This window comes from Pan troglodytes, chromosome 11 (assembly GCF_028858775.2).
Source record: "Pan troglodytes isolate AG18354 chromosome 11, NHGRI_mPanTro3-v2.0_pri, whole genome shotgun sequence".
Classification (NCBI taxonomy): Eukaryota; Metazoa; Chordata; class Mammalia; order Primates; family Hominidae; genus Pan; species Pan troglodytes.
The window spans coordinates 98,768,393-98,784,070 of NC_072409.2; the positions used below are offsets into that span (position 1 = coordinate 98,768,393).

Sequence of the window (15,678 nt, forward strand, 5' to 3'; positions counted from 1 at the left end):
CCTGCCTGCCACTTACATCCCACCTCTTAAAGCCTTCCCTGACAAGCCCCCAGCCCCAAATGATCCTTAACTGTGAAATCCCTCTCCTTCAAGGCCCCTGCCAACTCGTGTGTCACGTTTCATTGACCGCCCTGGAGTGTCAGTTACACGGCTAATCTCCCCAGCCCTGTTGTAAGCTCCTTGAGGATCAAGGAATACGTTTTACACTTAAGTGTTTTCTTCACACCCCTTGGCAAAACTGCTTTAGTACAGCTGACAACCAGCTGACTAATGTCAAGGAGATGTGGAAAGCCTTGTGCTGATCTGGGACTATCAAGAAGGTTTCCAACTTGAATGATGATCCTTTGTACACCCTTTGTCTTTTGTTTTGCAGGAGTCATGATTTCCTTTGAGTTTTTATGTCAGCTTCTTTATGCGTTGGCTGGATATCAGAGGAAGTGTAGCCCACATTGCTGAACAGTTTGGGTCCTTGGAGCAGTTTGAAATCAGTAATTTGGAGCGTGGTTGAAGAAACAAGACCTACTTTATCTTTTGTTCTCTTTTTCTTCTGGCTTTCTTTATAAACTTCAAATAGGTAGTAATCTTATCTTTCTTTGCTCTTCAAATACTTTGTTACTATTGATAAGATTAATGAGATGCATATTAAGCTGGCACCAGAACATCCCTGAAAGTTAGAACTGCCCTCTTCTTCAGAAAGGGTTCCAGAATACTTGGGGAAAGCTGAGATGGGGGTTGAGAGCAGAAGTAGAGAGATGACCACTTTACTGTTAACTTCATTTAATCAAAATATCACCATTTCTGCATGAGAATCTAGTCAGGATGCCAAAAGACACCCTCCCAATTAGAATCCTGCCAAGGCAACCAAGATAAGTGGACTTCTTTCAAACTGAAGGTGAATTCCTCACAAAAATTTATTAAAGAGTACATTAGAAAAAGTATGTTTATAAGCCTGCCTTAGAACTAGCTAACCTACTGAACATTTACCATATGCTGAGTCCAGTGCTAAGCACTTTTCATATATGAACTCACTTAATACATATGTCACCTTCAATTAGATTATTATATATCTCCATTTTTACTGGTGAGGAAACAGACTTGCAAGGTTACTATAACTTCTCTGAAGTGCCATGTCTAGTATCAGAAAAGCTAGGCTTTGAATTCACTGAATTCCACTTAACTCTGAAAACCTGTACTTTGATCGCTACCCTGTCTCCACACCTGTGACTTGAAATACAACATTTGGTCTTGATAGTCTGTGAGATTTCACTAGACTTAAGACTGGGAAGTCTAACCACATAAGTTACGTGTTTGGCCCCAAATCAGTATTAATGCACATTTTTAATTGCTGTATGTCATTCACTCAAAAGGACATCATTTCACCTGATCACAAAAAGATCCTTTTGAAAAGCAGTGGTATAAATATGTATATGTGACCTCCCAAAAGGATAATATCCTGACTCTTTGACTAGGCATTTTTTAAAATTTTGTCTTTATTGGAGCAAAATACACAACATAAAATTTACCATCGTAGGCATTTTAAATGGCTACAAATAGGCCAGGCGTGGTAGCTCACAACTGCAATCCCAGCACTTTGGGAGGCCGAGGCTGGTGGATCACTTGAGACCAGGAGTTCGAGACCAGCCTGGACAACATAATGAAACCCCGTCTCTGCTAAAAATACAAAAATTAGCTGGGAGTGGTGGTGCATTCCCGTAATCCCAGCTACTAGAGAGGCCACGGCAGGAGAATCATTGGAACACGGGAGGCAGAGGTTGCAAACAGCCAAGATCACACCACTGCACTCCAGTCTGGGTGATAAAGCAAGACTGTCTCAAAAAATAAATAAATAAATAAAATGGCTACAAATAAAGAACAATTCAGCAGCATTAACTACATTCACCATGTTAGGCAACCACCACCACTATCTGGTTCCAGAATATTTTCATCACCGGAGGCGGAAACCACATACCCACATTAGTCTCTCCACATTCTCACTGCCCCGAGCCCCAAGCAACCATTAATTCCCTTTATGTCTCTACGGTTTTGCCTGTTTGGGATATTTCATATCAATGGAACCATATAATATGTGGCCTTTTGTGTCTGGTTTCTTTTATTAGCATAATGCTTTCAAGGTTCATCTATGTTATGGCATGTATCAGTACTTCATTCTTTTTTATAGCTGAAAATACACCATTGTATGGATATCCTCCATTTTGTTTATCCATTCATCTGTTAATGGACCTTTGGGTTCTTTCTGCCTTTTGCCTATTGTGAACAGAGCTGCTATAAACATTCATGTACAGGTTTTTGTCTGAACATTTATGTTCAATTTTTTGTTTATATACCTATGAGTAGAATGTCTAGGTCATATGTTTAATTTACTGAGGAATCACCAAACTCTTTTCTACAGTGGTTGTGTCATTTTACCTTCCCATAAGCAATGTATTAGCATTCTAATTTCTCATCATCCTCACCAACACTTATTTTTTGTTTCTGTTTTGTGTCATTTGCTTTTTTTAAATTATACTTTAAGTTCTGGGGTACATGTGCATAACGTGCAGGTTTGTTACATAGATATACATGTGCCATGTTGGTGTGCTGCACCCGTTAACTCATATTTACATTAGGTATATCTCCTAATGCTATCCCTCCCTCCTCCCCCCACCCGATGACAGGCCCCAGTGTGTGATGTTCCCCACCCTGTGTCCAAGTGTTGTCATTGTTCAATTCCCACCTATGAGTGAGAACATGCGTTGTTGTTTGTTTTTTATGGCCAGTCTAGTGGGTGTAAAGTGCTGTCTCCTTGTGGTTTTCATTTGTATTTTTCCCCATGACTGATGACAATGAGCATATTTTCATGTATTTTTTGGACATTTGTTTCTCTTCTTTGGAGAAATATCTATTCATTCAAGTTCTTTGCTATTTTTTAATTGGGTTATTTGTCTTTTTGTTGTAGAGTTATAAAAGTTCTTTACTGGCAGACAATTTTTAAGAAAAGAAACGTGCACATTTCTAGAAGTATGCTTAAGGAGTTCTTTCTTGTATTAGTTATTTGCTGAAATGACAGAAACGGATGAAAGGTTAAATACAAACACTTATGACTCAGAAGGATAAGTTAAATATCTGCACTGCTATGTGAATAAAAATGTGCAAAACAATCAAGGTGTTTTTCCTGTTCAACTCTTTGTCCTAATATTTAAAAGTGATACTGTCTGTTCTGAAGAAATACATAATGAAGTCTGCTGAGGATTAAGTACATTAGAATAGAGAAACACATAATTCTCTCAATATCATCACTGTATAGTCGAAATCTTGGGAAATAATGAAAGAAATGTGCCAATTAATATGGTACTTAAATTGCCTCTTTTAATTTTTAAAATTTATTTTTAACTTCTGTTTTAAAAGAGGAAAAATGTATTAGCCGTTTCTCAGCCTTTATGTTTCTTTGTTTCCAGAAAGAATGAAGAATTTTAAAACCCATGTATTTCTGCTTTACCAGTTTTGTGTAATCTTTATTTGGTCAGCATAATTTAATTAAGTTTTAAAACACTATTAGGTATTGGTAAGACCTCAAACATCTTAGATTTCTTTTCATATCATTTTAGGAATTTATCTCAGTTTTTAGTGTTTGCCATGTCCTAGAGATTTAAATCAAGAATCACTTGCTTCAGCATCAAAAGAAAAATCCATAAGCTAGAATGTGCCGATGTGATGCTTGAATCAGTAGTAGATGCATCAGGACAGCCTAGTGTGGACAAATCTCAATCCAGAAGTTAGTAGAGGTAAATAAAGAGGATTGTTTTGTGCTTTCAATTACCGCAATTTTGATTGAGCAATTCCTGGCAACTACTGATCCCCTGATCAGTCTTGAGAATGCTCTAGGTCACAATTATAGGTATACAAGGAGATATCATCAGTTCCTTTTCAAAAATTATGACCCAACAGAGCTATGACAGAATTTCATTTTCCATTTTCATCTCCAAAGATTGTCAAACAGTGCAAAACTGTTCAAACATCTGTTGTTTTTTCTAATTATAAGCAAAAATTATCTCCACTGAACCCCAACTCTAAGTGTGTGTGTTGTTCGGTGGGGGCACAGGGGAAGTAACCTGTAAGCCTTAGGTTTGAGTAACTTGTATCAGTTTATTTAGTTCAGAAAAGTTTGGAATATAGTGCGTTTCCCTGAGAAGTTCAGTTGGTTCCACAAAACACAGGGTTGCATAGTTTCAGCTCTTCATTTCAACACATGACCACAGTGAGGCAACACCCTACGTTTTCATCCTTCTCATTTATATTTAAATTTACTCCTCCCTAATAGATGGGATTATACACCCATGGTCCTAGGTATTTTAATAGAATATTGTTTATCCTCAAAGCAGTATTGCAAAAGTACTCCAGTTCTTCCAGCCCTTTTTCTCCCCTGATTTTTTCCTAAACATGAAGGCCTTCTTTTTCCACTGCCAACGACCTGGTTTGACATTTCTGTCTTGAAGATTCTTACTTATTCCACATTACAGTGGTCTCGCACACTTCCACACACATACACAAGCATTTTGCCTGTTGAAGATCCAGAATGCCATCTCTTCAGTCACCACCACTTCTTTGCCTTAGTAAAGGGGCTTCTATAACCAGAGAAATAGCACTTTTTCCCAACCCAACATCATCCTGATGTGTCACGTACCCACTTATGACACATAGCAGACTTTCAATAGCAGCAGCCAATTCCAAACTTTCTGATTTTCTTAGTCCCTACCGGTAGTTGACTTTTATCCTCATCTTCCACGTTAGCAATAGGAGATAAACTTTATCAAATGGCCAAGGAGATGGCAGCAATATTGAATGGCAGAATCCCACTTCTACTGAATGTGTTTAAGTAACCCACACAGAGGCACTGATTCCAGTCTCAAGGATGAGAACATACATGTCATCTTACCATCAGAGGGTCAATTCCCTTTCTGCTTGGTGAGGTGATCAATCAGAGTACAACACGAAGTTAATGGCAACTCATTGAGTACTTCAAGGAACAGTTGAAACAAGGACTAATTACAAAGGTAAGAGTAGGACTGAGAGAAACACACCATAGCCTGAGGCTTCTTTTTTTTTTTTTTTTTTTTTGAGACGGAGTCTCGCTCTGTCGCCCAGGCTGGCAGTGGCTTGATCTCGGCTCATTGCAACCTCCACCTCCCGGGTTCACGCCATTCTCCTGCCTCAGCCTCCCAAGTAGCTGGGACTACAGACACCCACCACCGCCCCCGGCTAATTTTTTTTTTTTGTATTTTTAGTAGAGACGGGGTATCACCGTGGTTTCGATCTCCTGACCTCGTGATCTGCCCACCTTTGCCTCCCAAAGTGCTGGGATTACAGGCGTGAGCCACCGCGGCCGGCCACCCTGAGACTTCTTAAAGGATAGGAAATGTTAGCACCCTAGGCTTGAAGGGATGAGAGAAAGAGCAGCTAATGGTACCAGGAGACAGAAGGGCTGGGTACAGACAGCTGCCTGGTGAGAGGCACAGACTCTGGAAATTCGGACCCAGGGAAACAAATGCTCCAACTTCTTCCCTCATACCCACCTCCTCCTGTACTCCACTTGCTGAACCCAACCAGTTTTTACAGGTCAGCCCACCAGGACGTGGAGCAGGGTGGGAAACATCAGGAAACAATCTAGAGGGGCAAACATGATATATCTAGCTCAACAGGCCAAGGTAGTCTAATAAGCAACAATTGGGATGCGGCCCAAATTGCATCCTATTATAGACAATAAATGATTCAAAGTAACAACTCTTATGTTGTTCTCATGGAAGCTGGTTGGACATTAATTTACAACAAGCCCACAAAATAGAAAAAGTGAATCACACACTACAAAGTAGAGGGAACAGAATTCAGGCAAGAGTTAGGCAAAGAGTTAGGCTTTTAAACAGAAACCCCTCTACAAGCACCAAAGGGAATGTGTCTATGTACTTTCTTTATCATCTTCATATTCTTCATTAAACCCAGTTTCCAGAAGGTCTAGACTACACTAGGTAATTCTGATTATCCTAAATATTATATATTCCAAGATAATAGGTACTCAACGTCTTTTGCATTAATTTTATATTTTGCATCTCTTTTATAATTGTATAATTCTTCTCACATTTCATTTACATGTGATTGGTAGCTCTATATTTATATATATTTAGAGATTATAAGATCCTACATGGAAGAAAATGCTTTTTTTTTTCTTTATCACTGATGATACCTATCACAGTGCCCTAACACAGGAATCACTTGATAAATGTCTACCAGCTAGCTTTCTATAAGCCACAGAAATTCTTGCCTTCAGCAATTAATGGACATTCCTCATGGTAGTTACTAATATCTCACTTTAGTAGACAGTGCTTTGCTATGAACAGAGAATGTTTTTGTGGAGTATGAGATATCAAAATTAATCTTTGAGATAAATTGATCACATAGTAGCAGTATGCTAACTACTGTTGGTGGGAAATGAAACTGTTAAGAAACACCGGTTCCTGGTGGCCAGGCGCGGTGGCTCACACCTGTAATCCCAGCACTTTGGAAGGCCAAGGCGGGCGGATCACGAGGTCAGGAGATGGAGACCATCCTGGTTAACACGGTGAAACCCCATCTCTACTAAAAATACAAAATATTAGCCGGGCGTGGGGGTGGGCGCCTGAAGTCCCAGCTACTCGGGAGGCTGAGGCAGGAGAATGGCGTGAACCCGGGAGGCGGAGCTTGCAGCGAGCCGAGATCGCACCACGGTACTCCAGCCTGGTCGACAGAGCGAGACTCCGTCTCAAAAAAAAAAAAAAAAAAAAAAGGTTCCTGGTGCCACCAAAATTTCTTTTTCCCAAACAATGTTTTCTGATGTAGCAAACTTCTACAGCAAATTCCTTGCGAAGAGAAAAAGGCAGAAAAGGATAAGTGCAGTCAATTTGGGGACCCCTTGCCAGAACGCTGTTCTTTACTCATTCCTTAACTCTTTTAACAAGTATTTATTGAACACTTCTAGGAATACAGCAATGAACAAAACAGTCACAATTCTTGCTTTGGCAGAGCTTATACTCTACTAGGAGAAAACATATCATAAACAGATAAATATATTGTTAATTAGTGATGTTATATATTTTAAAAAGCAAGGAAGAACAGTGAGTAATAACAGTGGTAAGGTGCCATTTTAGGTAGACTAGTCAAGAAAAGCATTTCTAATAAAGAATATCTAAGCAAGCACCTCAACTGACTGGGAAGCACACCATGGAAATATCTGGGAGACTATCAGACAACAAGGACATTGAAGGTATGAACATAAATCAAAAGGTCGAGTGAAATCTGAACACTGCAGCGCTTTATAGATTGTGAGGGATAACACATTCTTACACGCCATTTCCCAGGAAATGCCTATTATCCTGCAATCCCAAAGAAGCTGATCCCCAAGTGGATAAAATACCCACATGGCAAGGGAACAAGTTTTGTGATCCACAAGAAAATCCCAAATATAAATCATGCTGAAAGACTTAAATAAGATAAAGAAGCTGACCTGGGGTTTAAAGAAAAAGGAATGATGGTTACCCCTGGTTCCCTTGTGATGGTTGTAGATAAGAATCACATAAAGGAACTAAGAATGTTACCTGGGTCCCATCTCCAGAGATTATGTTTCAATGGATGTGGTATGGGACCCAGCATTGTTATTTTATTTTTAAGAGTTCCCCAGATGAGGCCAGGCGCGGTGGCTCATGCCTGTTATCCCAGCACTTTGGGAGGCCAAGGCGGGCGGATCACAAGGTCGGGAGCTCGAGACCATCCTGGCTAACATGGTGAAACCCCATCTCTACTAAAAATGCAAAAAAAATTAGCCAGGCATGGTGGCCGGCGTCTGTAGTCCCAGCTACTCGGGAGGCTGAGGCAGGAGAATGGTGTGAACCTGGGAGGCGGAGCTTGCAGTGAACCGAGATTGCACCACTGCACTCCAGCGTGGGTGACAGAGCGAGACTTCATCTCAAAAAAAAAAAAAAAAGAGTTCCCCAGATAAGTCTAACATGCACGCACAATTGAGAATCACTGAGTTAAGCTGTCAAAAAATATCCTATGCTTTTGTGCTTCTGGGATGCACAAAAGATGTCACACAATTATTTACTTAGTCAGTAGTTAATAAAATTATGTGTGGCATACCTAATATGTGCTAGGAGCTTAACACTGGATTTACAGAAAAGCCAAGGCCAACCAGTTCCTACCTTCATGAACTCATGTGGGGAAAGTTAATTGACAAATAAGTAAGCAACTTAACAAACAACAACATAGAAAATGTAATAAGTGCTAAAAAGGAAAGAAAAGGGTGATGTGATGGAGACTATCTGGGCAGGTACTACTTTCATTAAGTCAATTAAGGGGGAGCCCTCTGAAGAGGTAGAATGTGAGCTGAAATCTGAAAGATGACAAGGAACCAACTATTCAGAAAGTCTAGGGTGTGGATGGAAACTACAAAACAACAGAGGTACAAAGTTGCTTGGTATGTTCTAAAAACAGAACAAAGGTAAGTATGGCTAGAACCAGAAAGGGTGAAAGGAAATGTGGTGTAAGATGAAGGAATGAGTTTGGACTTTATTCTAAGACTAATCGGAAATGAATGAAAGATTTTAAGCAGAGGAGAGATATTATTTCACTACATTAATGAAAAACCACTCAGCTGTGGAGAGAATGGATTCTGGGGTTAAGGGAAGGAGAACAGAAGCAGGAAGACCAGTCCAAGCAAGAGGTAATGATGGCTTGGACCAGGGTGTTTGCAGAGGGAAAAGAGAGATATGGTGGTATTCAGGATGGATTACAAAGGTTAAGCTGATGGGACTTATTGATGGATTGGGTGTGAAAGAAGAGGGCAAAGGAAGTATCCGCTCTGACTGCCAGAGTTTGGTTTGGGAATCTGAATAGTTGAAGGTACCATAAATTGAGACGGTGAAGACTATTGGATAAACAGGATTAGAAGCAGGGAATCAAAAGTTCCCTTTGAGGCCAGGCACGGTGGCTCACGCCTGTAATCCCAGCACCTTGGGAGGCCAGCACTGGCAGATCACCTAAGTTCAGGAGTTCAAGACCAGCCTGGCCAGCATGGTGAAACCCCGTCTGTACTAAAAATACCAAAACTAGCTGGGTGTGGTGGCATGTGCCTGTAGTCCCAGTTACTCAGGAGGCTGAGGCAAAAGAATCACTTGAACCCAGGAGGTGGAGGCTGCAGTGAGCTGAGATTGAGCCACTGCACTCCAGCCTGGGTTATAAAGCAAGACCCTGTCTCAAAAAAAAAAAAAAAGTTCCCTGTGAGATATACCGAATTTGAACTGTTAAGAGACTTCTAATTAGGGATGTTGAGTAGGCAAAATAACACACAAACATGAACTTCTTGGAAGAGATTCTGATCTCAAAATATACATTTGGAAGTCATCAGCATATGTGTGGTAAGGTGTGTAGAACTCACTGGTGTATAGTAGTTAGATAAATATGCATGAGACCCATAGTGTTTTTAAGGAAAGGCATCAAGTCCTCTTCTTCTTGGAGATTTAACATTGTTTTATTTGTTGTTGTTGTTGTTGTTGTTGAGAGAGGGTCTCACTCTGTCACCCAGGCTGGAGTGCAGAGGTGTGGTGCGATCACGGCTTACTGAAGCCACAACCTCCCAGGCTCAAGCAATCCTCCCACCTCAGCCTCCTGAGTAGCTGGAACCACAGGCACGTGCCACCACACCTGGCTAACTCTTGGATTTTTTATAGAGATGAGGTCTCGACATGTTACTCAGGCTGCTCTTGAACTCCTGGATTCAAGCAATCCTTCTGCCTTGGCCTCTCAAAGTGCTGGGACAGATGTGAGCCACCGCGCTTGGTCTAAACATTGTTTTAGATCTAGTGAACTGAGATGGTCCTGACTGAGGCCGAGGGGTAGAAATGGGCCCGTGAGAGAAGAGAAAGTCTGGGTTAGTAGCCCAGATAGAGTACTTGACTGAAAGAGCTTGTAGAGTGAGGGCCAGTTTTGATCATAGTGCATGACTTACACTGGAAATTCAAGTTGACTCTTGTCACCGAACATACCAAGCAACTTTGTACCTCTGGTGTTTTGTATTTTCCATTCACACCGTAGACTTTCTGAATAGTTGATTCCTTCTCATCTTACAGATTTCAGCTCACATTCTACCTCTTCAGAGGGCCCCCCTTAACTGACTTAATGAAAGTAGTACCTGCCCAGATAGTCTCCGTCACATCACCCTTTTCTTTCCTTTTTAGCACCTATTATGTTCTCTATGTTGTTGTTTGTTAAGTTGCTTACTTGTTTGTCAATTAACTTTCCCCATATCTGTTTGAGGACAATGACTGAGCAGTTGAATGTAAACCAAAGAGTTGTAAACTTGGAAGTTCGAGGGTAACTGTACTTGGTCCAGCATGCAGCTGGAGAGTGTGGGATAATCTCCCCCTAAAGAGAATGGACGTGATCTGTGTAGGGTTCTGTACCAGTAAGGGTGCCATAACTACTTCAGACAAGAAAGTCGCATCCAACTGTGCAGGGTCAGTTCTCAGCCACAGACAAAGCTGCCATGGAAGCAATGACAGTTGCAAATTAGAACTTTCAAAACAGGAACATCTCCAGACCTCTTCTCCTCTTGCTGTTGGAATCATAATGAGCCTCTTTAGTCAGAATTAGACTCCAGACAACAGAAGGGGGAAGCTTCAAAACAGAGAATGAGCATCTTGTTAATTGTGCTGATGGGGTCTTGAATATTTACTTTGATTATCATAAGGATAAATGACCATATTTGTACTCCAAAAGGATGAGGTGCTTCATACTAAATATATAAATGTAGAAGGTTACATTTATCCTTTTTAAAGCTATCGAGGCAGTGTGATGTAGTAGTAGGTAAGAGCCTAAATCTGAATTTGAAGCATGGACTCATGACTTATCTATTATTTAACATTTTGAACATTACCTAACCTAAAAATAAGGATTAAAACAAGCTTAATGGGGCATTATGGATCAAAAGCAACAAGGTCAGTAAATACTATTTTATTGTTTCCCTGTTTCATAGCAGATGCTCAATAAATATTAGCTATAATTAAATTCTTATTAAGCATTATTAAGCTAGCTATCGTGCTAGCTTGTTATTTGGTAAATGTCATCATTGTATGTTCTTATATAAATATATTTTTAAAATTTTCACAGAACAGTCTGTAAGACACATTAATCTCTCCCTTTCCTGAACTCACCTACCCATTCCTACCCAATTATAGTTCTTGATTGCATTCTAGATATTTCATATGCCTTAATCTTACCTCCTTAACTAAACTGTAATTTCTTTGAAGATGAGGATCAGGTCTCAGTCTCCTTTTAAAATGTCCTATCACATTTTCAACAGTATTAGAAATACAGAAGCTAATAAATATGTACTTATTAATTTGAAGATGGTCCTAAACAGAATGGGCACATAGGTATTGATTATTTTCTCTTTTTGGTTTACTGGTCCCTAGAAATATAACACATATACACAAGCAAAACTACGACATCTGCATACCATAATTCCCTGTGAATCCAGTTCCTTTTGTTTAAAATGAACAGACTAGGTCAGGCAATCCTTTGAGTCCTTTTCTGACCTAAAAATCACTAATATCATTAAATAAAAAACAACTGCATTTCTAAGAAATTTCCAAAGATAATGAATAATCCATTCATTAATTTATTCAACAAACACTTTTTTAAGGCCTACTATGTGCCAGGCACTCTTCTAGGTGCTGCAGAAACAGCAGTGAAGAAAACATCTCTAACCTCTTGTAGTCTGTGTTCCAAAGGATTTGTTTCATTAAAATCTTGACCAAGGTAATTTTGAAATCAGGAGGAAGACAAATAAAGGCCATACATCGGCTGGGCACGGTGGCTCACGCCTGTAATCCCAGCACTTTGGGAGGCTGAGGCGGGCGGATCACGAGGTCAGGAGATCAAGACCATCCTGGCTAACACTGTGAAACCCTGTCTCTACTAAAAGTACAAAAAATTAGCCAGGCGTAGTGGTGGGCGCCTGTAGTCCCAGCTACTCAGGAGGCAGAACCCGGGAGGCGGAGCTTGCAGTGAGCTGAGATCGCGCCACTGCACTCCAGGCTGGGCAACACAGCGAGACTCGGTCTCAAAAAAAAAAAAAAAAAAAAAAAAAAAGGCCATATATCACGGTTTCCGTCTTTAGAAAGAAATCTTCAACTATAATATCTTTTTCTCATTTTATTCTAAAAGAAAGAAATCAGGATGCCAAGCCAACCTGTATATTTTCTATTCAATTATCAAAATATGAAAGTCAGAAGTAGGCAAGATTCCCTCCATTCACTCCACATATCAGTATCTGTCCACTTTGCCTTAAATATTTTGCCCACTACTCACACTTCCCATCTATTCCTACTACCTCTGCCCCAGTTCAGACCTTCATTCATTCTAACCTAGATTAGTAAAATAGTCTTGTTCTCACCCAACTGAACTACTACAGCCAATCCTTGCTTAACTAAGCACAGCTCTCAGCATGGCACTCTGCAAAACAGAGACTGATCCAGTTTGGCTGTGTCCCCACCCAAATCTCATCTTGAATTTTAGTTCCCATAATCCCCACGTGTTGTGGGAGGGACCTGGTGGGAGGTAATTGAATCATGGGGGCAGTTTCTCCCATGCTGTTCTTGTGATAGCGAGTGAGTTCTCACGAGATTTGATGGTTTTATAAGCATCTGGCATTTCCCCTGCTAGCACTCATTCTCTCCCCTGGCACCCCGTGAAGAGGTGCCTTGTGCCATGATTGTAAGTTTCCTGAGGCCTTCCCAGCCATGCAGAACTGTGAGTCAATTGAACCTCTTTTCTTTATAAATTATCCAGTCTCAGGTATTTCTTCACAGCAGCATAAGAACGACTAATACAGAAACCTTCTGTGGTTCCTTGTTGCCTTCATAACAAAATCCAATTGTTTAAACTAGTATGTCAGGCCTTCTACTACTTTCTGACTCAACACTGTTTTTTAATATTATTTACACCTACTTTCTCTTCCATACTCTATGCTGCAACCAAAATAAACCACTTACTTTACAGCCCTACCCTCTACCCTACATGGCCATTACTTCTGATCTCTGGGATTCTGTTCCTTCCATCTGGAATTTCTGCCCTTCCCCAATAGATGCATGCGACTTCTACTTACTAGTAGCTTAAACACATAGGTGTTTATTTTCTCACCTTACAAGAAGCCCAGATTTAGGGAATCCACACTACTCAACATCACAAAGAACACCGGCTGGCTCCTTCTAAATTCCTACTCCACTGAACTGAGCAAATGACTTCCATCTTAATGAAAACAAGTTGTTATAACTGTTAGGATTACACCTTCATGACTGGCTAAACAAAGGGGAAGAGGAAGGGCATGTACTCATATCATAAAAGCAAAAGCCTTCCCCAAATTCTCTAGATTTCCACTTATATCTCACTGACCAAACTACATTATCGGGCCACACCTAATTGAAAGAGAGATGGAAAAGCAAGTTTTTTTAAGTGAACACATTATGATCCCAAACAAAAATTAGTGTTCTCTTAATAAGAAAGAGGAAGACAGGCCATATTAGCAAGATAGCCTAAAGTGTCTGCTACAGTTGGAAACCAATAGTATTAAACACACACAGTCAGATAAATTTTACTTAAAATTCTTCTAATTCATGATTTTGCCTCCATCTTTCCCACACTAAACAAACAGTAAAAGCAGGGGCAGTTCGCTCTTTCAAATCACAGCTCCCATGTTGTTCTGGCCATAGCCTTGCTTTCCCATTACTCCATTTTTCCTGCCCTTCCCACTTAATCAGGTAGGAGCAACCATTCTTTCTTACAGTGTTAGTGATGTTGGGGAGAGAAGCAGAGGGCACTGGGAAAGGAGACTGAAGGGCTAGCATGGGGCATGGCTCTGGATGCCAAGCTTATAAAGTATGAACTCTAATTCTGGTGTAACTTATTACATTTTCTTTAAACACACAGAATTAGAAAAACGTAAAATTCTTTTTCATACCAAACCCTACTATCACTGCAATTGATGGAAGCATCTTTCCCTGTTCCATATTTGGGAAGCTAGGCTCCTGGTTTTTGGTGATGGAAATCAAGAAATAGTTTATTTTTTGGGAACTATTTTTTTTTTTACTGTGGTAGGATACATATCTAATATAAAATTCACAATTTTAACCGTTTTTAAGTGTGCAACTCAGTAGTATTAAATATATCCACAATATTGTGTAACCATCACCAAGATCAATTTCCAGAACTTTTTCATCATTCCAAATAGAAACTCTCTATCCATTAAACATTAACTCCCCATTACCCCCTTTCTCCAAACCCTACTGTTTTATACTTACTGCCCCTTTGAATTTGTCTATTCCAGGTACCTTATGTTTGAAGAATCATGAAATATTTGTCTTTTGATGTATGATGTATGTCACTTGGCATAATATTTTCAAAGTTCATCCACATTGTAACATGCATCAGAATTTCAATCTTTTATAAGGTTGAATAACATTCCATTACCTTATACACTACATTTTCTCTGTCCACTCACCTGCTGATGGACATTTGGGTTGTTTTCATCTTTTGCCTATTGCATATAATGCTGCTATGAACATTGGTGTTTAAGTAGCTGTTTCAGCCTCTGCTTTTAATTATTTTGGGAGAAACTATATTTTAAACAATGTTGAAATTGTGGTTAAAATAAATTAGGTATTGTGAAGGTTAATACTGAGTGTCAACTTGACTGGTTTGAAGGATGCAAAATATTGATCCTCGGTGTGTCTGTGAGGGTGTTGCCAAAGGAGATTAGCATTTGAGTCAGTGGGCTGGGAAAGGCAGACCCACCCTTACTCTGGGTGGGCACTACCTAATCAGCTGCCAGCGTGACCAGAATATAAAGCAGGCAGAAAAACGTGAAAAGACTAAATGGGCCTAGCTTCCCAGTCTCATCTTTGTCGTCTGCTGGATGCTTCCTGCCCTGGAATATCGAACTCCAAGTTCTTCAGTTTTGAGACCCAGACTGGCTTCTCTTGCTGCTCAGCTTGCAGAAGCCTAGTGTGGGACTTTGTGATCATGTGAGTTAATACTTAATAAACTCCACTTTATATATCTATATCTATCTATATCTATATCTATAATTATAGATATCTATCTATAATTATAGATAATTATTTATAGATATCTATCTATAATTATAGATATCTATATTTATAGATAGATATCTATCTATAATTATAGATAATAAACATATATAGATATATAGATATATAGCTATAAATAATAGATATCCATAATAGATAGATATCTATAAGTTATAGATAGATATATAATTATATATTATATATAATATATTATATATTATATATAATATATAATATATAATTATAGAATTATATTATATATATTATATATCATAAATAATTATGTAATTATATATATTATATTTAATATATTATATATTATATAATATATTATATATAATATATAATTATATATTATATATTATATATATCTGTTATTTATAGATAAATATCTATTATAGATGTCTATTATTTATAGACATATATCTATCTATTATAGATATCTATTATTTATAGATATATATCTATATATCTGTATATATCTATATATCTATAGCTATCTATTATT

The 15,678-nt window shown here is 39.1% G+C and overlaps 1 protein-coding gene across 1 annotated transcript in view; it reads right to left on the reverse strand.

The window, feature by feature from the left end:
• CNTLN (centlein) overlaps positions 1-15,678 on the reverse strand; it is a 478,854-nt gene that overhangs the window by 358,317 nt on the left and 104,859 nt on the right. The gene's annotated exons all lie outside the window — the stretch shown is intronic.